This window comes from Meleagris gallopavo, chromosome 2, assembly GCF_000146605.3.
Source record: "Meleagris gallopavo isolate NT-WF06-2002-E0010 breed Aviagen turkey brand Nicholas breeding stock chromosome 2, Turkey_5.1, whole genome shotgun sequence".
Taxonomy (NCBI): domain Eukaryota; kingdom Metazoa; phylum Chordata; class Aves; order Galliformes; family Phasianidae; genus Meleagris; species Meleagris gallopavo.
Genome location: NC_015012.2, coordinates 23,534,508 through 23,559,286, shown reverse-complemented (window position 1 = coordinate 23,559,286; position 24,779 = coordinate 23,534,508). Strand labels below are relative to the sequence as shown.

The 24,779-nt window shown below is 38.8% G+C and overlaps 2 long non-coding RNA genes across 3 annotated transcripts in view; both read right to left on the bottom strand.

Annotated features, from left to right (window-relative positions):
- LOC116216304 lies at window positions 1-16,137 on the bottom strand. Its single transcript, XR_004158817.1, has 5 exons — window positions 13,087-16,137; window positions 10,060-10,129; window positions 9,045-9,145; window positions 439-6,535; window positions 1-74 (listed from the first exon to the last, which is right to left on the bottom strand). It is a non-coding gene; the product is annotated as an uncharacterized LOC116216304 (long non-coding RNA).
- Window positions 16,138-19,090: 2,953 nt separating this feature from the next.
- Window positions 19,091-24,779, bottom strand: part of LOC116216303 — a 43,688-nt gene continuing 37,999 nt past the window's right edge. For both annotated transcript variants that reach the window (XR_004158816.1, XR_004158815.1), the window contains 2 exons: window positions 21,184-21,270; window positions 19,091-19,178 (listed from right to left, as the gene is read on the bottom strand). This is a non-coding gene — a long non-coding RNA (uncharacterized LOC116216303). The remainder of the gene's footprint in view (window positions 19,179-21,183; window positions 21,271-24,779) is intronic.

Sequence of the window (24,779 nt, the reverse complement as noted above, 5' to 3'; positions counted from 1 at the left end):
ATTTAAAGCTGTTTGTTCATCAGCAGATTTTAAGGCACTTTGCAGTCGCTGTCCTTGAAGTACTGATGGGGAAACTAGGGAAAATGCAAAAAGTTAAGGCAGGCAGTATCACTGGGTCAGTGCAATGGCCATTGGACTACACTACATCTCCCAAGGTGCCAGGCATAACCCAGTGACAACATCTCCATAGCACAGCACCACCTTGAAATATAACTGATTCTTTAAGCTATTTTCTGCTCGAGGGCTTTCAGGATTCAGTCTCCACCGAAGAACAAAATCTAGTTTCCTAATTTAGTGTCTGTTTGCAGTAAAGTGTTCAAAGTCAGCCAAAAAAAAGCCCCCCCCAAAATAAACCTAACAACCCACGCCACAAAACAAGTCTGTGAGCATGTGAAAGAGATTATAAGATGTAGTGTCTGTGCACTGGCCTGAACTCACCGCACTGGACTCTGTGACCCCAAAGGTCAGTTTCAGTCCTTTGCCCTATGAACAAGAAAACCATGTTGGGCTCCTTTTCAGAGCTCGCTGAAAAAGAAATGCAGCATTTCACAGATTTCATCTTGCACATTCAAAGCAATCATATCCTGACATTTCAACTGTTAAAAAGAGACAGTATTTACTACCTTGCATGAAACAGACCAGACGGCTAAAATGCATAACTAAGTTATGAGACAGAGGAATTCATGTAGATAGAATAAGACAAGACTCAAACTTCAAACTGATACCAAGCTAAATGCTTTATTGAAGCAAGATAAACCCATTAATCTTTTTATTTATCTTCCAGTTCTCTTTCACTGAAGAGAATGCTATGGAAGTGCTAGCTGAGATTCTGAGGGGAGCAGCTCCTGCCTCTGGTACAGCCTCTTCAGCTATACTGGGACAGGCGCTTAGCTCCTCCTGCCAGACTTTCCAGTCCCATTTCCCCTCCTTTCTATCTGATGTATATACTTTAAACACAAAAATAAGATCAAGAACTGCCTTTTATTACATGGTTACATAGTACTTGAGGTTTTGGTTTCAGCTGCTGCGTCCAGTGTGTTTGCAGTACTAATGATATTGATGAAGATATTTTTCTCTTCAAGTTCCCCAGCATCACCTTGATGGATCTTGTTGGTAGAGATACATACTTTATGTACATTCTATTTGGTTTAACATCCTGAGTATAAATTATTTCAATTTGGAAAATGCTAGGAGATGAAAGAGAAATGTTGCACGCAATTTTGCCTTCACTGTATTAACTCTATGGCATAACCATGCCTTCAATCCAAAATTAAAAGCAAGCACAGATATTGACCACACTTTAATCTGTACTTCATGGTAAGCAATTTTCATTCTGCTGTGTCATATCCCTCTCTATTGCCACAATTATACTGTGGATTTCTGCATGAATCCTTTGGGTTATAAATGTTCCACATAATAAAATGGAAAATATTTTTATGGAAGAGAATGTTACACAATCCGGAATGATCTCTCTCGTCATCATTTGTTCTAGAATTATTTAGATATGTTAATTACACTATCTGAATTTCATAAATAGCTCAAACACTTCCAAGAGAGCACAAAAATTACTTACGTTTGGATCCTTTAACTGCTGTTTCTAAATTAGCTATTTTGGTCTTGTTTTCAGTTGTGCATGGCACAGAGCAGAGGTGGAGCAAACTCTCCGCTCTTCCTACAAATGACCGTTTGTGACATAGCCTTTAACCCAAATCAACAATCTTTATGATGACTCCTAATATATTAAGAACTATTAATTAATTTGTTCGAAGAAGGAAACATAAAACATAAAAAAAACAGAGGTAGAGAAAAGCCAAGCACAAACATTAAGCCTAGATCTTAGCAGAAATTAAGTGATGTTTTTCTCCCAGTCAGTATCTTTAGGAGTAAAACAAAACATTCCAGAAAGTGAGACTAAAAAAGCCTGAACATCACTATAAAAAATAAGAGCTTGTGGGCTTGCTGAAACGGAGCAGACGAAGTTTAGAAGATCCATTCTACTTAGACTCTTGAAAATATGATCTAATAGCACTAATTAATGGTATCGTTATGTAAATATACTGGTGGGTCTAATTTTATACAATAGTATATAGAAGCAAAACCCATCATTGAAGGCAGCACCTCCACACCCCGCTGCCTTTTATCCACTCTTCCCTATCAAGCAGGACAAAGGAAAGAATTTGAAACAAAATACACTCGTGGGTTGAGATAAAAACTATTTACTAAGACATAAGAGGAAAATGGAAACAAAACTGCAATGATGGCAATACGGAGAGTCACAATGCAATTACTTGCCACCTAAGGCACAGCAACAATACAACAGCCTACCAGCAACACAAGGCCTCACCTCTTCTGACTGATACCCAGCAACCCCCCAAGCAGCAGCCAGCCCCTAGCCAACTACCCACAGATTTATGACCTTCCACATGATCTTACATGGTATGGAACAACTACTGTCCTAATTCAGGCCACCTGTTCAGGCTCCTCCTTGCCCCCGGTGCTGTGCTACAGAGGTGGCTGAAACCAGAATAAAGGCCAAATGGAACCACTAGTTAAAAATGATTGTTAGAGAGAAAAAAGCAGAAAGAGCTAAACAAACAAACTATATATATATATATATATATATGATTTGTGGACCTCCCATAATTAGCTCAATTGGGAAAAGTGAGTCTGCTCCCCTGTGAAACATTAGAGTTCAAAAGGTTTTCTGTGATTGTACTGAACAAGTTTTGAATGTTACTACAATCCTAGTAAGAGTAGCTATCACAAAAACAAAGCATTTTCAATTATCCTGCAATTCTCTTCTAGCCTACTAAGAATCTAAGCGTTGATCATTTAAATGGCTTGCTATAGTTCCATGCTTTATGCACTGGTATTTAAAAATGCTCCTACTGCCCCAGCAAGGCACTGCTGAGTTCATGTCATTATGTGGTTAAATACTTATTTCAAAAACCTACTCAAAGCTGTCTGAAAAGTGAGTAGGCCAGTCACAGCCATCCGCTGAAAGGCAGGAAATGCATTAAGGCAATAGAATACAGTTTTCCTCTAACATTTAGGTTGAGAAGTGTATAAATCACTATGTCATAGCATCTTAGACATTACAAAATGGTCTCAGCTGTAACAGCACGCTTCAGGGCAATATTTACTGCTAATTCTAATTATCTTTATTATAAGTATTCAACTTTGGTATTTTTATTTCCTTAGCTCCTCTCCCTCAGATTATTTAAATTACAAATTTCTGTTCTCATATAATAACTACACTTTACCACTATTATTAGGATGTCAGTTCTCATTCATGGTCACTTCTTTGGTTTATATGTAATTATGAGAAAATTAGTTCTTTCCCTTTATAAGTCTTCAGCCTATTCAGTTTGAATAGTACAATGAAATAAATTTGGTTTCTACTGCAGGGAGATAAGAAAGAATGCTTCAATTTCTGTTCCTGCTACATCCCACATTATATTTTGTTTAATTTATTTTTTTTTTCTCAGAGGGACACTCAGTAATGCTGCTCTGAAGCTTCACTCCCAGAAGAAGTAGGTTTTGACTGTAGGAGATGTAGCAGAACACTGTAATAACTTATAAAATTAGAGAGCAGTGCCCATAAAAGGAAAAGAGGGAGCTGGTAAAGGAGAAAATAAGCAGAAAACCAGAATAGGATGGAAATGCACCTATTCTGCCAACACTGTAAGGGAAGTGAATAAAAGAGAAACTGGAAAAAATACTGCCTAGCTCAACACAGAATGGCTGAGGTTGGAATACCCTTCTGAAAATAATCTAACGCAACTTCTTGACAAAAACAGTCAATAAGAGCTCGTTGCTCAGGACTGTGTCCAGTTGAGTTTTGAGTATTTCCAGGGATAGAGACTCCACAACTTGTTCAAGAGTTTGACCACCCTCATATACATTTTTTTTTTAATACATTTTTTTTTTAATTGAACTTTCTCTGTTTGTACCCATTGCCTCTTGTCTTTCACTGAATACCACTGAGAAGAGCCTGGTTCTGTTCTCTTTACACCCTTCCGTACAGTACTTCTACACTTTAAAGAGATCCCTCCTGAGTTTTCTTTTCTTCACACTCAACAGTCCCAGCTCCCAGCCTCTTTTCACATGCCAGATAATCCAGTCCCTTAATCATCTTCATAGCCCTTGGTATTCCCCAGTATGTCCATGTCTTTGCTGCCCTGGGAAAATCAGAATTAAATCCAGCTCTCCAGGTGTGTCCCATCTGTACTGAGGAGGCAGGAAGGATCCCCTCCATCAACCTTCTGGCAATGCTCTTCCTAACGCAGCCTGGGACACTGTTGGCCTTTTGTTGCAAGGGTGCATTGATGGCTTTGGTCAAGCTGGTGCCCATCAGAACCCCCAGAGCCTTTTCTGCCATGCTGCCTTCCAGCCATCTACACTCCAGCATGTAGTGGTACCAGCCACTATTCCTCCCAGGATGCAGGATTTGGCACTTTTCTGTTGAACTTCATAAAGTTCTTACTAGCCCATTTCTCCAGCCTCCTGAGGTGCCTCCTGAGGGGCATCACAGCCATGTGGTCTATCAACCACTCAGAGAACTTGCTGTGGGTACAGTCTGTTCTATCATTCAGGTAATTAATAAAGTATCCCTACTACTGATCCCTTGGGTATACCATTAGTGATTGGCCTCTAACTAGGCTTTGTACCACTGGTCCCAATTCCTTAAGTCAAGAAATTCAGCCAGTTTTGAGTCCACCCTCCACTGGCCATTATCTAGCCTGTACTTTATTAGTTTGCCTATGAGTAGGTTATAGAAGACAGTGCTGAAAACCTTGCTAAAGTCAAGATTATTTAAATGTTGAGAGTTCTCATCCATTATTACGATATTTGTTCCAAGGTTCATTTGATGCTGATAGTTTTCTTCAGCTGTTAATTAAAACCTTGTGTGACTTGGGAAACTTAGCAGACAGATCCAAACCAAGGTAACTTGGGTTGTGTTCTTCTGCTAAAGGCATTCAGGAAATCGATGATTGCAGTTTCTAAGTTTTACGCATTCAAGACTGTCTTATACTTACAGTATAAGGTCCAACTTAATTTTACCAGACTTAAACAGTGCAATCAAATTCCAAAATATGACTGACATGACAAGACAAAGCATACGAAATATATAAATGAAATTGCAGTTATCTTTAATTCCCAGAAACCCAGGTTTGTAATACTGACATTTAAGAACTCAAATTTATTTGTAGCATCTGTATAGTAGGACTAAAAGCAGCTTTTCTCCTTCTGTTTTCCCAATCCTATATTTTAACATCATTTAGATATATCCTCAGTACAAGCTTAGCTAAATACCCATGCACAAAGATACCTGCCTTCAAAATGCCAGATCTTTCCCAAAGTTAAACAATGGAACCAATTGCCTCATGAATGTTACCTTGATTATCAAGACCCAACTGGACAAAGCCCTGAAAAACTTGTGCTGATTTCAGCATTGACCCTGCTTTTAACAGAGGCTTGACTGTATGACCTATCAATACTTCTTCCAGCCTGAATTATTCAATGATTCTATAAAGATTTCTTACTCAAATACGCATTCTTTATGCATATTACATATATTAAAAAATAAGAGTAGGGAATGCTAGAATTAGATACGCCTGCACAACACTAATTCAGACCATGTGGTATACATATTAAGTACACATACTGGAGGGGAAGGATTGAGGGGGAGCGAGATGCTACATCCATTCAGTCCACAAATAGGCAAGCTATACCTGCTTGTTTTCTTTTTATTCTTCTCTTTGGTTCAAGGCATTTTTTTTAATATTCAAACCCCACGCTGAAGAAAGACTTCATCTCTACGTAGTCTTTTCAGTGTAACTTCTCAGTCCGCCACAATTTTCATAGCACCCATGAGGCAAGGTAGTATCTCTGCTCCAACCTTACAGCCAGCCTCTGGTCTGAATTTTTAGAGAACTTCACGTTTAATTGCACATTTGTATGCCCCCACTGTCTTTAGTTGCAGCTGCTTGTGCTCAGCGCGTTTGAAAATCCAGGCTTCTAGGACTGCAGACTGGCTTGTCCAGCACAATTAGCTCAATCATAATGCACAATGTTTTATCTAGTGAGATAACAGTACAGACCAAAGGAAAATCCTATTCAATAGGATCTTAACGGTTACAACTCCCCGAGATTACAACCTTTTCCTCACTCCTTCATTACTTAACCACTGTATGAGATATATAGCATGTGGTAATGAAATATGAAATACACATATTTTACCGAGCAAATATCTCATTTGAAATGTGAAGTCCTCCATTTGAAACTAAACGTGAATCAGAGCTGAGATGTAGAAGTACGTTTGTTACTCCAGCCGCCAGGTCCCTTTGTCCTTCTGCTTTGGCACAGTAGTGGCTTGATCTTACACTTTCCTTGTGACAGGCTTCCAGAAGTAAATGTGAAAAGGCAGATCGCTTTCCACTGCCCACAGAAAACAGAAAGTCCCATTTGCTGTCTGTGGTTGATACATGAGCTATATCCCATGCAGAAGCCAAAGCTAGCATGGACTTGTTCTCTGTGAAAAAAAGGTAAATATTGGAAGAAAATATTTAAACTACAGTGCAGAACCTGTACATCCACCAGCTGAACTTCCAGAATTAATTCTGTTGGTTTTAAGCCATTCAGCCACGTGGCTGAGATGCTGGACTTTAACTCTCACTCACAAAGCAGAAAAGTGGGATCACAGTCACCATAAACCACACTTGCTTCCCCCTACTCTTAAGGCATTTCAAGGTTTTAATGGCCTAATGGAACAGCTCTAGAGGTGTCTACGTTACGGAAGCTGTATCCCACCTGTCTGCTATTCAGAAAGTCCCCAGTCCATAGTACTGCTTTTAGCAAATGGTCTGCACCCCATCCTTCTGCTGTGTTGGGCAAAATGCAGCTCTCTGACCACATCCTGTTCATCAAGTCCCTGAAGAGCAGTGCAAGGTTCAAAGATTCACCCAAAATTCAGGATCTATTGCTTGACAGGCTACTTTGTTCCTTGCAGTAATCTATCCCAGCTAAAATCCACACCAAGGTAATGCTTCCAACAAACGTTTTCTGGAGATGCAACAAGAGAAAGAGGAAAGAGGTTTTCATACTGCTCCATGGATGACCTGCCCCAGAGAGAACTTCCCTGACTTTCCAGGCATGTGACAAAGGATGTCTCCTTCCACTCCTTCCTCAAGTTATGCCTAGGGATGCTATATTAGAGATAGTCCTTCTGTATATCTGTATACCTGTTTTCTGAGGCTATTGACCTGAATTATGATAAGAGCATTGACAAACATTGTAGTTGTATAAACTTGGGGGGAAAAATTAAATAATCACAACAAAGCCAACTGTCAAGAATAATAAGATTTTCCTTTTAGTGTAATAATAGTGTCATTAATTATTAAGGAAGAAAAAATAACAATGAATGATTGGGACTAAAAGTAAATGAGCCTAGAGGTTGCAATTCCTTCTTATATAGGAGTGCCCTCTGCAGTCTAGTAAATCAGGAGCAATGTTGTGCCAGCTCGCACTGTATTGTACCAGGGGAAATCAACAAAGCCAGCGCAGTAAGTCGGGATGTGGAACTTTTGAAAACCTGTAGTATGGGATTTGCAGTATTCATACACAATTCTAGAGGATAAATGCTAACCTCTTTCTTCTTAGAGACACGTTGAAAGACCTGCGCAATCTTAAGAGGTTGTTTATCAGATGTAAAAGTTGCAGCTGAGAAATAACAACTTTCATCTTTGCTACTTGGACACGGGGTATTTTAGTCTGTTTCAAAGCTTAGCAAAAATTGTAAAGTGATCTTCAGGAATTTTCTTCAAAGGGGACATTGTCTGTGTCCTTTCAAGATTTTAAGCTCTAAAGCTGGTCACATGCTGCCATAATATTTTAATGTCATTCCTAGCTGGCAGGTAGCAACTTGCTTTTCATCAGTGCATTATGTAAGTAACCCAAGCATTAAGATGTGACCTCCTTTTAAAAAACACATTTCCTTATCGACTGCAAATTTTACAGGAACATCACTTCGGCTTTTATAATGCTTCATAAAAATAGTTACTTAAATATAAAAAAGTGTTTGCAAAAGAATATTTAATTAGGGGGAGGGGGAGAAGACTCTAAGCTTCTAAAAGTTTACACCGCCTCCAATTACTTTTCATGCTTGACTATGTAGCAGGGAATACTTCATTATACCAGGTCACCAACTTTGACATCTCTAACCCCACAATAATAGCCCTTTTTGTAATGTACCAAAATTGAAAATCAGTTTAGTTTGTGTTCTCACTAGGTTCATGGCTCCAGAGTCTAATATATTGCTGACTTGTATGCCAGCATTACTCCCTAGTGAGGAATATTAAATAGCCACGGCATATATTAGGAGGGGTGAAAAGGTCCAGCTCAAAGTCTGCTGGGTAGTTCACATTCGTTAGTGTTTTAAAAACTCAATAAGTTGCATAATGTTTCCACTTATCCGTGAAATTGTGGTATGATTCATATCATAGGCATCTTTAAATGATTTGTAGCCCACTTTAGTAGGTATTCCACATAAATAAATACTTCCTATATTTGTATACATGACTTGTGCTAGTCAATATCATAAAGAGCCACAATAATGCCCGACCTATATTACTATGGCAAGAAGTTCCTACATCTAATGAAACCCCCCAAAGAGCCAACAGGAATGGAATAATGCAAAACACCTCTGCTTGGAATAGCCTTTTTTTTTGTAGCTTATCAAAATGTGAAAGCTATTTCCCTCTATCTAAAGTTTGTCTGCTTTCTACTTCTAATATTCTCTGTGTCTTCAAAAAGTTAATAGGTTGTGTCATTAAAATTAATGCTGATACACAGGTTACAGTGTTTGACTGCTGCTAGCTGGTTTGCTCCTTGATGGTGATAGCCCCTTAGCTCTAATCTATATCACAAATTGGACTAGATCCCCGTTTTTCAGGGGTCTTACTTTATTGGTGAGAACATCTGCCTGCAGTAGTATACTGTTTTTTCCAAGTATGTAGTAATTCTTCAAAAGAAAAAATACTTACAGAAGCTGAAGGATGATTGCTGTCCAGAGAAATCTGCTTTTTTTTTTCTTTTCTTTTCCCCACCACGATACGGTACATTGTCTTCAAGAAAGCAGGGGATGCTAAATTGAAGAGAACAAAAGATAAATTCATTGGACTTAACAATACAAGGGCTCAGTCAACAGCCCTCTTAAACAAATAAACTGGCTCCTGAGGGATTCTTTGAGAATCACTTATTCTTCCTGTTGAAATTTTGGGAGTGCCAAATGAAGTTTCACCAAAGTACCATCATCCAGAGAATAAAGTAGGTATCACAAACTCCTGTCATGATTTTCACAATCTTTCTGGAGCTTTTTTGTTACACGTTTGTGTAATCGCAGCTACTGGTAGCAAATCCATGCAATCGTGCAAAGTGAAATGTCATGTGAGGCACAGCAAAGCATGAAAAGAATCTCTTCTATAAAGAACTACAACACAAAGAATTGCCTGACAGTGGGTTCTTCCAAAACAAAGACTCAGATTCCCTGTCTCAGTGTATGTGCACTTGTGACAGATACTGCAGTTACACCATGAAGATTTCCCCACATAACTCCAAGTGATCAAGTATTACCACTGAGTTGGCAGTTGTGGCCAAGCCATGTGCCCTACTACAAACCATGCTGTGCAACAGCCAGCACCGATGCTCACAGTGCTGTCTAGAGGCAATCCGAAGGGCTGACACCAGGCATTTTCACCTTTTGCAGAGCAGGAGTGGGGCAGAGCTTATTAGTGGTGCTCCTGCTCCTACCAGCCAAGCTCCAGGTGAGGTGACTGTTTTATATGAGCCACATGAGACAGTGATCGTAACACAGTGTTGGCTCAGTGTCTATGAATCTGTAAGTCCCAGCTAAATAAGAAAATAATATCATTTTTTAGTTCTGATTTATCTGATATATTTTGAAAAGGATAATACCTACACTTAAAGCAAAGGTACTTTCTGGAAAACAAAAAGCAAACACAAACACTAAACAAAAATACAAACCTTTGCATTACTTACCAACTGTAAGTTGTTTTTTTTCACCGTGATTTTTCTTCTTGTTTTCTCTTATCTGTCTTGTCTTATGTATCTACAAGGAGGAAGTAAAAAAACAGACAATCCACATACATTATTACTTCGTTTTATCATAACGATGATGGACATTTTCAGCTTCTCATGTGGGAAGAACACTGAAATATCCATTGGAGTTTACTATTTATACAAAAAACCACAATATTATTTCACTGAAAAAGACAGCTTGTCTTTTGACATTGATATAAAATACATATTCTTGAATTTTGATTGCAGGGTAAACCTACAGGTTTTTTTTTTTGTTTGTTTGTTTGTTTGTTTTACTATCTACTCTCTCTTCCACCAGTAGTCTTTTGAATGTTTTCCCTTTCCTCTGTACTCCATGCCAAATCACCTGAAGGAAGTACAATCAATTAGCATGCACGTGGGTCTTAAACGTGCAAAGCAAGCAGCCTGTTGTGCAGACAGATTTTTTAGCTAAAGTATATGAACTGAATCTCCCCCACAACATCATGTAGCAAAGTCTGAACTCTTGCAGCATGTTCTTTATGCACTGTCCCATGCAGATGACCTCTTTCACCACAGCTGGGCCCAACTGTGCTTCCTTTGCAAAGCGATTGCCTCACGCATTCTAGGGAACATGCAGATCTGGGCTCACCTCTCTCCTGGGAAACTATGTTAATTCTCCCTATGGAAAAAAATGCCACTGGGTCTATGTATCCTGACCTAATTTTGACTTCCCTTCTCACACATCAGAATAATTTCACTGAAAACTGTTATTTTCTTGATCAACAAGATGAGGATATGATCCTATTTCTCTTTTCACCTTTAAAAACTTACATACAATGCATGTACCAATGCAGCATGTGCCCATAAATGACACTATACTGGTTCAGGATATATTATGTGGCAGGCAGAAATGTTCATATAACATGGTAAACAAACAATCACTATAATTATTGTAATGTGAGAACCAGACATAAATCACTTTGAGCAGAAACCCAATGCAAATATTACTAAAATGTTGGCTGGCAGCCATTTCAAAAATGGTCAGATTTTCTTTAGGTGAACCAGATATAAATATGTGACACGTCTAATTTCTTTTTCTTTTATTTCCCTGAAGATTACAGTATTTTCAGTCAACACTGTGGTTTTTCTGTACGTTAGAATATGTATTTATGAGATAGATAACAGCTCAATTCCTCATTAGTCTTCATAATTTCACCATTATCCTTGCTGTTCATATCTTTCCCAGCCACAACATTACACTAATCTGCCAGAGGAGGAGTCTCTTGTTCCAACAGTGTCAGCTGAACATTCAGAATATCTAAGGACACTTTGGGGAAGAAATCTTCCCTGACAAGGGGCAGGACTGGGTGCTAACAGCTGTGAGTTCTTGGGACCACAAGGGTTTATCAGAAGTCTGTCTGTCTAAGTTGGGACCAAAAGCCCCATCCGGCTCCAGGTTTGCCCCCTGAGTTTGACTGGGTGCTCTCAGGAGATGGGATCTGCAGAGGTGACTGTAGAAATAGATTCAATCAACAGAACATGTTACATTTACAGAGCTGCATGAAGCTCACATTTGTGTTCTTTTCTGTCAGCCTCAGGGTTTTCTAAAGGAGGAGCCTAGGTGGCTTTCCGCAGTGCTGACTCAGGGATACCTGCAGGAAGCAGCAGGGACGTAGGAGGGCAAGCAGGGGCAGGAAAGGAAAGAAGAGAGCAGTGTCTGGGTCACTCATGGCGGCATGGAGGCATCAAACCTAAGCTGTCCGCATTATACGGCAATTAGAAATGCTGCTCCAGTAGCTGAGAATATACATTTCTGTGACTGACACTCTTCCTTCTGCTCCCTCCCACTTTGAAGGAGAAGGAGCAAAGACATCCCCTCTCACCCATTCATGCTCCTCTGGGTATCAGTGCGCACACAAGGACCCACCTGAGCATCTCAGAAGGCTGTGCCCACCACGGCAGAGAGGCAGGGAGCTGGCTGCCAGCCCTGGCTGGAAAAGTACTCCAGTGCCCTTTCTAGTGAAGGGTAGCAAAGCATCCCCTGGATTTCAGCTCTGCCTAAGATGCACGGTTCAACTCTTCTGCAGAAGAACTTTTTTTTGCCTTCATAAATTCCTACAACAAACTGACATGACACAAGGTCTGGAAAAGGGCTGTCTTCATGCATTTGTTAAAATAAATGCTAAACTACAAAAAAGTCCCCTTTCTAAGGATGTGGGTATTCTTGATGTTTCTTTAAAGCAAACTGTGATGCATTCTGAACAATGTTCAGAACAATGTTCAGAGTCCTGCTGAGGCTTCTATGGCTTAGTTATGCTTTATTCCCTTTTTACCCACCCACATACATGTTTTATCAATTTAAACTTTTTATAGATCCTCCTGAATTCTTCTCTTCTTTTCTCTTAGTATCACTCTTCTTTGCTTTTCTTGTTTCAAGTACAGAGTGCCTTCCATGTTTTTCATAGACATACAGAATGGTTCCTACGCAATAATAGAATCGATTGAGTTGGAAGCAACTGTTAAAGGCCATTTAGTCTAACTCCCCTGCAATGAACAGGAACACCTACATCTATATCAGGTTGCTCAAAGCCTGATCCAGCCTGACCTTGAGTGTGTAAATAAGGGTAAAAGAAGGTGTAAGGAAGAAGAAACAAATGGACTTCGCATTGCAACACACCTTTCTCCGGCTCTTCTATACAAAGTAAGTTACATTGCTTTAAGGGCCTTTGTCATTCCAAGACAATAAATTACAGGTAGAAGACATAAAAGATAGTAATGGAATCATCACTCATAATCTAACTTGTCAAAAAGCAAAAAATCATGGACCTATAGTACTAATTACACAATTGGATGCCTGAATATACTCCTGAAGTTGTATGGATTCCTTATAAATCAATGCCATGTTCTGGGTGCTAGACAGAGTGAATAAATAAATATATAAAAATATAATCAGATAATATATTTGCATATTTAAAATAAAACATCTAGAAAGTCATAGCAATTTACCTTTCAAACCAGGAATAACTTGAACCATTTTGAGCCCTGTCTTCTTCAGCGTTGAGACAACAACAAATTCCAGTGGGTTCTGTATCACTTTTTTGCAAGACAAGGTAAGATCAGATTCATGCTAAGCTAATATATTCATTCCTCTTTTAGAGCTTATCCAACTAAAATTCTTTTTGTATCTGTGTAGTACAAGTCTCTTAACAATTCAAAAGTATACTTCCTAACAACGCACTGAATTAGGGAGTAGTAACAAATCTGAATTCTAAGAAAGAAAAAAATGCTGGACTTTCTCAGTTGATAACTGCCTACTTGTTATATAAGACCTCTGTGCTAAGCTGAGCTGATTATAAAATAATAATAGTTTTCCTAGAAAAATGTAAGCGCTGTCTTAAGGACAGATCCTCTGCTGATCTCAAATACAAGACTTGAATTCTATTTTTAAGTGGGAATCACAAAGTAACAATATTTATGTAGAAAAGAGCAATGTGCAAAATGTGGAATGTGTGAAGTTTTTCAAATTATTTCTGGCAGTTGCACCACTTTAGATAAGGGATGACGAAGGCATGAGCAAATGTCTTGGCATCACTTGGTGCGAGTTTGGAGCTCTGCCTAGCAACATCTCTAAAATGAATCAAAGATCATCTGGCATCCTGCTTGATCTTTACCTAATGCATACATTGGGACTAACATCGTTTATTTCAGCATCACATCTAAGTTGGGAATATTTGTAAGGCATACCCACTGGCGTGGAAATAAACATCGCTTCACTAAAAGTCATAGGTTGGTCTTCATTTACTTTGGCCTTAATCATGCAGTAGGAGATCAAAACATGTTAACAGCTTAGGAAGAAAAAATAAGGCTCACTCCAGAGATGTGCCCCCGACAGTGCACACAGCATTTTATGAACTAATTTGCCTGCTGTAGGGGTGCTGGCCTGCTTTGCAGGGGTGCTGGACTCGATGATCTCTAGAGGTCCCTTCCAGTCCCTACAATTCTGTGATTTCAGTTAGTGTTTGTTTTTGTTCAGTTGAAAAACAAGATTCCATTGGAGATGAATGTTGTGTGAAAGATGTAAATACCCATTTCTGATTACATTTAACTTGGAGTGACTCAAGTAGGATCTGAACCGTATTCAAGATTGCACTGGGAAACACAGAAGTCTAGGGAGAGTACAGTCCCAGAATTAGCTGTATGAGACTGGATGGAATATTCTGTTCAGATAGGGAGCAGATCATTTCAGAAAATGGCATTAGTTTATTTTTTGCAAACTAGGAAAGACTTGCTTCAGGCAACTGAAGGAAGCAGCAATTGCCCTTTTTATTCTTTCTTCTGCTTCAGAGGATATAAAGCAATGAGTCAATTTTGATTCTCTCTTCAGTCCCACAGTCAGAGAGGCTGCCAAGTATATATTTGGTTCCCAAGGGCAAGAGGCCTACAAGCAGATATTTGTGATACTTATCCCTCTGGCTAGTGCTGAAAATTAAAGACACATGATGTTCAAACTGAAAACAACAGGCATAGCTTTCCAAAGACAACCAGCTGCTTCATTGGAAACTGCCAGAGCAAACAACTAGGAATTCAGCAAGGCTATTCACAAAGCCTGCTTTCTAGTTTGATGGTTTGGTATTTTCTGCTATGAGAGGAGACAAGTTAATCCTTTCAGAAAGGTGATAAAAGTGATTATTTATCATCCACTTTGTCCAGTTAAGGAGGTAAGAGTGTGTATGTATTCTGATTGAAAAAATAACTGAAGTTTCCTCAGTCAGCAAAGTAGTCCACGACATTCATATTTCCTAAGTACTAAGCATGTACTACACTCTGAGAAATTAGGAGGTCACTATCAAAACTGAGAGAAACTGTCATGATTATTTATTCTTATTTATTTTTTTTCCACATGGTTTTCTAAAAGAAAGCGAGAGAAACTGACACAACACAAGTTGTCAAATTGAGTCTCTACCAGCTATGCTTCATATAGGTCCAGATAACGCTTTGCTGATGTGGTCCGATTACAACAAAAAGCCACAACGAGATATACATAACAACTTCACTGCTGTAGTCAAGTAAACAGAGAGGCAGACCGTCGAGTTAACTCTACTCAGGAGAATCACACTGAATTTATCTGAGTAGGACAGAGAATTTAATCTATTTCATACAGTAATCCATCTCCTATACAAGCATGTGAAGGAATGCCAGAAGTATGTTACTAAACTTCCCAACAGTTTAATATTTCTGCGTACCATCTTTGCACTTGTAAAATACTGCGCTTCTGCCAATGGGTATCACTTCTCATGCTTTGGCTAGGTCATTGACAATTATTAACTAAAGCCTACAAAACTGAAATAACTCTAGAGTTCTACAGTGTGTAAATATAATGGTGGAAACTGAAAAATGCTGCAGAAACAAGAACAACAGTAGTCCTATAAGAGCTGTTGCCAGAAGAGTAAAATCCAGGCTAAAAAAAAGATGATTTTTAAAAAGGCAGTGCTTAACAAAGTTAGAAACACATGAACTGTGTATCAGCTACATATCAGATGCTCAAATTAGCATCAGCTTCTTCACCAATGGATGGCAAAGCATCTGGATGTGAACTTTATCTAAACCCTCTCCTGACCTAGACAGCGATTCGATCTATGGAGAGCATGACTTTATACAGTTTCTAAATTTCCCAATTCTAATTGGGTTGAATGCTCTCTGAAAAATAATACTTTGTACAAAGCTGTTAAATGCTGCTTGCTATTTCCTTGAACACTCTCTTTTCTTACTAAGAAGTTACACTGAATATTCCAGTTCTAGTTTTAGAGATTAGTCTGGTTCTTGGTAATTAAGATCTTGTTTCATAGCTTCTCATATCTAAACGCAAATAAGCGGGAGTGCATAGCAGTAGAGGATTAGCAAAAAACAACTTTCTCATTTCTAGCCATTCTAATATCATTGATTTGAACAACCATTTCATAAGTGAGTAAAATTGTATTTGCATTCCCTCAACAGAGGGATAAAAAATGGAACAGCATTTAAAAAAAAATTGAAACAAATAGGCCAAGGGAGGGAATAGGGCCAAGATGTAAAGGTCTGCCAAAAGAAAGAAAAAAAAAAAGATTTTATCTCTATCCATCTATTACTAATCTATAATTGTAAAGATATAGCTAGATGAAAAAAAGGTGAAAAGGTGACAAGGAGAAAAATGTATTTGTTTTTAAGATAAGACATTGTCAAAGAACAGAAATTGTTGAACAGCTGATCTTCACAGCTTTTCCTGAAGACCCAGATCCGTCAAAGTGGTCTCAACTGAAAAAAACTGGCAACTTAATCCCTGTTCAGCTCATATCTGATCATGCCTTTTACTGATATAGTTTTGATTTCCGATCAGGATCGCATTTTCCGTTTTTTTCCCCTTCTGCTAATAACATTTTGTATGCACATGAATAGTTCAATAGAAAATATGAGAAAATATGAGTTGGAGAAATTGACAGTTCAGATGAACTACATGAATGTTTGAAAACCAAAAATCTCTCTATACAGGCTAGTGATAACCTGTACTTCGAGATACTATTTTTTAAGTTGATCTTTCTTAAATAGAAAGGTAATTTTAGAAAATTATCATAGAAGCAAACAGGCTATCTTTTCTTTTCTAGAGTAGTACTTTCTGAGGAAGGGTGGAAAAATATGTAGTGTGTTCTAAGGATTTATCCTGAATAGGTGTCTGAAAGTGTCGTAGGCGCTACATTTGTGAGCAGACAATCATGGTTTCCAGTAAACCTTTCAGAAGCATTGAAGTGATGAAACTTCTGAAACTTGGACTTCTCCTCCGAGCATACAATAAACAACTAAAAAAATCAATGAACCAACCAACTAAACAAACAAACAAACAAAATCAAAATCAGAACCACAAAACCAATAATAAAAAATTCAGTTGGAGGCATAACTAGGATCTGTTTATAGAAATGAAAAACAGCTTTGTACTCTTTCTCTGCATGCACACACTGCTGAAGCACGCATTTTGGATGCCTCTGTATGAATACACTACATTCTGACAACGTGGCAAAAAGCCAATAAGATAAAACACATTATGAGATCATATTTTGTAAATCAGAACTTTCCCAAAGAGCATTAATGACATAAGAGATCTAGAAATTAGTAAAAAATATCAGTGTTTTCATCTCTAAGAGCTCATTTTATATACCTATTTCCCACAATCTAAGCAATATGAAATTCATAAAAGTTATGAATACAACAGTTAAAACAGTACTGAAGAACTGGACTGGATCACCACTTTAGGGATCTGGATGACTACAGCATCATCTCTGAATGCAGATGTAAATTCAGTCTGAATTACACAACCGTAAATCTGGAATAACACCTCTCAGGCCCATGGATATTCTGTGAAGTTATAGAAACATAGCAGAGCTCAAAATCTGTCCAAAAACACCATAATGCTATCATTTATTCTCAAAGTTCTTGAAAATGTATTTACTAGCAGAGGAATGGCAAAAATAAAGACAGAAATTCATAAAAAGAGTAAAATGTTTAACAGAAGAAAAATACATTCAAAGATTAATTATTCTGGCACTATAAATTATAACAACTAGCCAATTTCTTGTTTGCTTTCAAACTTTTCAAACACCTGAGCTTACAAGCAGGTTGTATTCTTAAATTGCCTCTAGATATAATATTCACAGAAAGACACAGGCTGTAAACAATGATGCATAATTAAAATAGTTTGAAAAATCCCTGTGAAAATACCTCTGATTAAATTATTTAATCTTTAGGTTGGGCAGCAAATTTCCCAGGATTGTATGTACCTACATTATAGAATGGATCAAAGTGCCAGGCATGTAAAATGAGAAACAGACCACTACAAAAACGACTGAGTTAATCCATGGTATACACTTTTCTATCACAGCAAATGCAGTTCATGTGCAGTGAGCCATCAGTAATCTCAGTTTATTTTCCTGTAAATAATACAGCCCTGGTTAGATCAATTCATACTTTCAAAGCTACTGTACTTTAATTTGGCCGTACTTTACACTTAATCGGCAAACCACAGTCTGATACATTTTATGCAGATGTAATTGTTAGAAGAAAAATGTTATTATGTGTTCATAGTGGATCTGCAGAAGCCTAGAGCTTCATTTTGTTAGCTATAGACACTAGCCTTCACAGTTTCTGTACTGCTTCAGATGATTGTTGATCATGTGATATTTTAAATTCAACATAAATAAGTGTTCCTTTGCGGCCAACTCTCAGCCAATCTATTATGTTTTTTTTTTCATTGCTGTCACTACAGAGTTCCAAAAATATAATAAGAAAGTTGAAAAAAATAACAATTGTGATTTCTATCAATAGCACGATGATAACATAGATGTATAGATCCCATGCAAACAGTTTGTGGTCTGAAGTTCACGTAGCTTTAACTTGGCATACACAATCTGTGTGAGTCTGCGCCCAAACTCACACAGCACATCCTAAAACTTACAGCAATCTGTGTGATACTGCACCTGAATTATTGGTTTTGTACCGTGGAAATCATTCGGTACTATCAGATGCACAAGCTCCTGCTGTTTTGTAGGAGTATCGAGACTTCCTCTTCTGGATGCAAGAAAGCATCATGCACAACATATCACCAAAGACTTGTGACTTACACCAATCTCTGTCAAGGTACAAATGCTCAGTGTGCCTAATTCTCTGGTAGTTATCTCAGGTTCCCCAGGATCCTTACTAGCATGAGTAATTTTTCAGCATATGTAGGCTGCAAAGGAGACATTCACCGGCGTGTCCTCAGTGAAAGGGCTGTGCATGGCATGTAGACTATAATTTAGATTTCACCATCCTTTTCATTTTTAGTCACACCTCTCTTTTTCTCCTTAATTTTATTTGTACACAGCAAACTCATTCTCTTCAAATAGAAAATAAGGATCTTCCTCAATTAGTTAACTTCTCTCAAATTTTTAATAAACTGGAAAGCAACACATAGATTTCAACAACATAATAAATTAAAAAGTACGTGCCTTGCCATCCCTGAGTGAGCTGGAGTCCATTTTGAGAACCTGGTTAGCTTCCAGCTTTGAAAGCTACTGAAATGATTTTGCTCTGGCCTGTAATGAGAGAAAATGAACAAAAGGGAAAACAATTACCATAGCAGGTTGGTTTCTGCATCAAAAAACCTGCCAGCTCCTTTTTTGCAGACTGACACCTTTTCAGACTTCTTTGTGACAAAACTCTGTTATGTTTATAGTACCCGCTGAGTGGCAAATTGCCATTACGAGAGGATGGATGGGGCTCACTCTCCTACTCTTGTTGCAAACTGTCCACCTAGCTCACGAACTTTCTTTATGATTTTGACTTTGCCTTTGTAATTCGACCTTTTTTGCAGTCTAAATCTTTACTAAAGTTGGAGAATTTCACCTCAAAACGGACAGAGCTGTTCTTATTTCTCCACAGGTCATGCAGAAAAAAATATCTGAGCTCAGTAGCACTTTTAAAAAGACTTACTCTCTTTCAGAGACATTTGCTTTAAATATATTAAGCAGTAGTCAGTGAGTGAGAGAAGACAAAAGAAAAAAAGTTTTAAATTAATGAAGGCCTACAGCATAATGAAAACCAGACAGAATCACAGTAGGGATGTGCTTTTGGACAAGGCTTCTGTTCTGTCCCTCTCTGACAGTTCATTGTCCAACACCAGGCCTGCTACCATTTATGCAGTATAACTGCTCCATGATACTCTCCCAGATGAGATGCTCAGTGCCTCTTGGTGAGCTTTCAGAAAAGGCTCAAACTCTTGGAGAATCAAAGCAATTTTTGCAATGGTTTGAGGACCTACATAGACTTTGTGAAGTCAGGATCCCCTCTGTGCTCTGCCAGTCAGCCAGTTCTCAATCCACCTCACTGTTCACTTGTCTCTCACACTTTCTGAGCTTACCTACATGTGTGTTATAGGAAACAGTGTCAGAAGCTTTGCTGAAGTCAAGGTACTCAACATCTGCTACTCTCCCCCTATCTGCTATTCACTCAGTCATGAGATCATAGAAGGCTACCAGGTTAATCAAGCATGATTTCCCCCGGTGAATACACGACTACTCTTGATTGATAACCCTCCTATCTTCCACTTGCTTAAGACTGTATTCAGAATAAGCTGTTCAATCTTTAATCAAACTGAGTATCTTACAATATTCATAGGTCATAGGGAACCTTCCATAGGCAATATATGTACTGCAAATGCTGTTTTTTTCTGGAAGTTCTAAGAATGTAAAGATAGGTATTTAAAACCACAACATACAAATAAGAAAACAAAAACACGTGTAAAATAACAAGAGGAAGAAGGAAGAGAGAAATAAGACGTAGTGCAACTTTTTTGAATCAGGTCAAAGTTCTAAAGCTTTTTACTTATATCTAAACGGGATCAGTTTTTTTTTTTTTTTCTTGGCACAGTGGTTTGCAAGAATATCATTATTAGACACACAGCCTGTTAGTATCAGTTAGTGCTTTGCAATACCATAAATAACCATTCCTCTCCAAGATCTTTCCTAAATAGTAGGTAATCTAAGGAAGAACACATGGAATTTTACTCCAGCTGAGGAACAGAAGAGGATTTACACAAACGTTTAATCCCAAGGTAAATGGGAGGGGGCAGCAGAGAAAATGCCATTTATTTAAGCTGAAACTCTGCTTCAGTCCTATGCATCTCTTTCTGTGGAATTCTCTGTACAAGGCAACTGTTACAGGTGTTACTTGTTTATTAATGCTTTGCATTTTGAATATATAGTAAGATGAAGCTTGATGTTGGTGTGACTTTAAGAGGTCAGAAATTAAAGTCTGTTAATGCTTTTAACTAACAAAGTTAGCAAAAGTTAACAAAGTTAGATACTCTCCCATTCTTTTCTTCTTAAAAAAAATTACTGGAAGGCCAAGCCCAGGAGCTATCATGAAGGCATTTATTACTGACTTACAAACAGCAGCAAAACTTAAAGGTAGATGTTATCACGTGAATAAGGGCTTCCTCTGTGCAAAGATAATCTCTGCCACAGGACTAGAATAGAGTGCCACAGTGAAAGGTGCCAGCAGTGGGAGGAAGCACATAAATTAGCCCTCTCCCCTTCTCACCGTTAAATCCATCCGGTAACAGCTGTTACCTATCCAGTCTATACAATCTCTTCTCCAAAATCTTTGATGTCCTGAAGACTGAAAAATCTAATCATGATACAGAAAAAAGCAAAAATATTGAGAGATTAATAAAAATACAAACAATTCTCTTATTGCAACACTTGATGAGAAAGTTCACCAAATCTGGTTAGTGAGCAAACTCTTTTATAAGCTAGACATGAATAGATGAAATTAACTATTCATGGTTATGGAAATAAAAGAAGAAGGATTTGTTTCATTCAGCAGTCTTGCGAACAATGATATCTATTTTCATTTGCTTTGCTAAAGACAACTTGAAAATGAGAGCATTGAGGCTTCATTTGAAAGTTCAGCTTACACAGCCGGGGTACAATTTAGCCCATTGGCCTGGGGGCCTGATTCTCCATTACATCAGCTCTAATGGAATTGCATTTGTGCAATAAAGATGATAACGAAATAAATTGGTCATAATATTTGCGGGTGCCACTGTATGACCAAAACAGCTGGATAAACCGTACACCAGGAAGTCTGTGGTAAGGTGTCAAACGCAGACCAGCTTGTCTTCTGGCTGCCATTCCTTGCCATGGCTTCCTGGCCTGAGAGGTGACTTTCTGCCAGGAGAGGGACACTGAACCATGCACTGGGAATTACAGAACTCCTCCCTTAGGCACAGACAAAATGGCTCGAGATGTACTACTTATGACATATGCCCTACAGTGGCTAAATGAGGAATAAGTCCTCTCGCTTTTGCCCCAGACAAAAAGCGACTTTATGCTAACAGGCACCACTTGCAGCATGTAAACAGGCTGCAGTGCAGTGCCATACCCAGGGTGGGTGCACCATGTTACCCAGCCCCTCAAGTTATGTGGGATTACAAGGGACATAATCAACTGCTCCTCCCGTGACACAGAGAGACTCTGCTGCTTTGCATACACTCGTAGAAAAAAAGACTGTAAGATTTAGGTGAGGAGCACCAATATGCTTTCCTGTACAGAAACTGCACATACACCTGAGGTACCTGGTGGAACCGGTAAAACATTTTCCACAGGGGGACCTGGTCACACTGCTGTGGAACAGCAATATCACTCACACCAAATCTGAACATGCAAAGTGGGAAAGAGGAGATGAATTTAAAATACAAATTCCAAAGCTCTTCCTGCATCACTGTGCTATTCACCTATAGCACCTGTTGGTGCACAAACATCTCCCCAGACTGCTGTTACTTGTCAGCTCATAAACTCTAGAACTACTTCTTTCCAACTGGAGATTATTAATCACAAACTCTCAGCCTGACTAGCCACTGGCTTATCTTTCTTTAAATCACAACAAAATGGCTCTCTGTTTTTGAGGGGTAGAAGAACAAAAGGAGGGACCGATGTATTTTAAATTTTAAGGTAAAGAACCCTTCCAAAGTAGGAAGTATTTCAAAGACAGACTTACAAGGTTTGTGAAACTTATCATATGTGATTGCTGTTTATAATCTGCGCCGCACTCTGCCTCCTTCACCCTCTGACACATAGCAAGAAAACTGGATTCAAAATGAGATTGCACCATGGTGAATTCATTCCTTGAATTGCTTCGTATGTTTCAGCAACACACAGCGTGGGAACATGTCAATTAGCTCTCGCTTTGAAGGCACTGGATTTGCAAAGGTCAGCAGTGGCCTGGCCCATTTCTCAGCAGATCTTTGGCTTGCCTTTCATCCCAGGACTAACAGGGAGGAGGTCAGAGAGGAATGACAAAAAGAGCAAGCTTTCTGAATCAAACCTAAAGAATTTGACCACGCTTACAGTAACGTGGAGGTTTCTTTTGCTAATAAATATGTAGTTTTTTGACAAAATTTATAGAAATAAGCTTTTGGGTTTACCCTTCATATTAAGCAATTCATTATTTTACTATAAGGTAAGAAATGTTTCTGAGTTCAACTCTCAAACTGGCAATAACTGCGTGAAACTAATCTACAGAAACAGCCTGCTCCCCCCATATTGCTCTTGCTGTGTGAAGGGGAGTAGCTGGGCTGGAAAAAAAGTGGAAAGATGAAAAACCTCAACCTACAGTGGAAGTTCTAAACCTGCGGAGTTTGTGCATTGTATTTTTCACTGAAAACACGTTTTCCAGTTGTTTAGCTTGCATCCATGCCAGCTTACTGAGACAGAGGTAGCTTCATTACCCTTTCAAGCCGGAAAACTCAGAAAATATTTTGGCTACCTTCCACACCTTATTAACATAAACTGGAGTTTCCTACCCCTGCTGGCAGGGCAGAGTGCTGGGAATGTGTGATCATGGCGTCTGGGCAGCTGTCACTGAGGTTAGCACTAGGCTTGCCATGGAGTACAGCTCCTGGATCCTGAACAGTGGTTTGCTGTGGGCACTTACACCAGGAAGCCGCAAAAGAGGGGAGGAGGTGGGAAAAAGAGAAACAAGAGCAGGTTAGAAAGGAATCCAAGGAAACCAGCAAGCCTGAGTTTCTTCACCTGTACATATTAAATATCCCTTGCAGAAATGTGGTACATACAGTCTGAAAAACGTCTAGAAATCTGGGAATAATAGGCTTGTTTGCTCCACATGCATATTTTTCCAGCAGGTCACTATGCAAGTCTCAATTTCACTGGTGCAAGGGGAAAGTAGAGAGAGTTGCTGCAACTGCTGCAGGTCTTTATGAGCTGTAAAGAAATAGCTTTTTCGTGGCTCTTCCAACAAATAACATTGCAGCATTTTGGCATAAAACAAAATTTAGAAATTATTCAAATCACAGAAGGCCAAATCCCTATGTTCTGTAGGTTCCTGTACAGGAATCCAGCATCAATTCAAGTGATTTTTCCATGACAGTAACTGAGAAAAAGCTGAATGACAGTCTTTGCCCAGTCTTATTCATTCATCTCAGAGAATTCCCTCCTGAGCCTGTTCCAGGGACTTTTGGAGGCTGAGTTGTGGAGAAGATGTCTGCAGCAACACTACAGGCCTTGGGAAATCTTTTGAAATGAAGCATTTATAGGATGTGTAAAAAAGGTGTAGGGCAGAACAGTTCATGAATACGAAGAAGATTAAAAGAGAGTGGCTATCGTCAAAATGACAGATGAGCAAAGTTTCTGTGACTTAGCAGGAAGTAATAAACACTGGTTTTAGGCTTTTAGCAGGGAAATGGCTTGTTCACCTACTACTGCCTAACTACATCAGGTTTTCCCAATATCTCATTATCTCCATGAAAGAATGAGTCTATGGAGGCCTTGTTACAACCCTATCAAGAAGATTGTGCCAGCAGCCCCGAAAGCATTCTGTTACCAAGTATTACCTCACATACCAGAAACTCTTAGGCTGATCCTTCACTTCCCAGTTGCAGATGTGGAGGAAAACATGGGATTTGAGTAACATTCCCCTGCTAAGGGGATCTGTCTCCAGAAAGGCATTCTGTCGTTCTATAAATAGAACTTTGTGCTAAGAGATCCCATGTAGAGGTTTGCCTGCAGCATTCTTGCAAGAAATTGATTTTTTAATTGTACCTTCCACATTTTGTATCTGTGTGCATGCAGGTAAATATGTATCTAACATACACAGTTAAGGCAAATGGAGGTGTATCT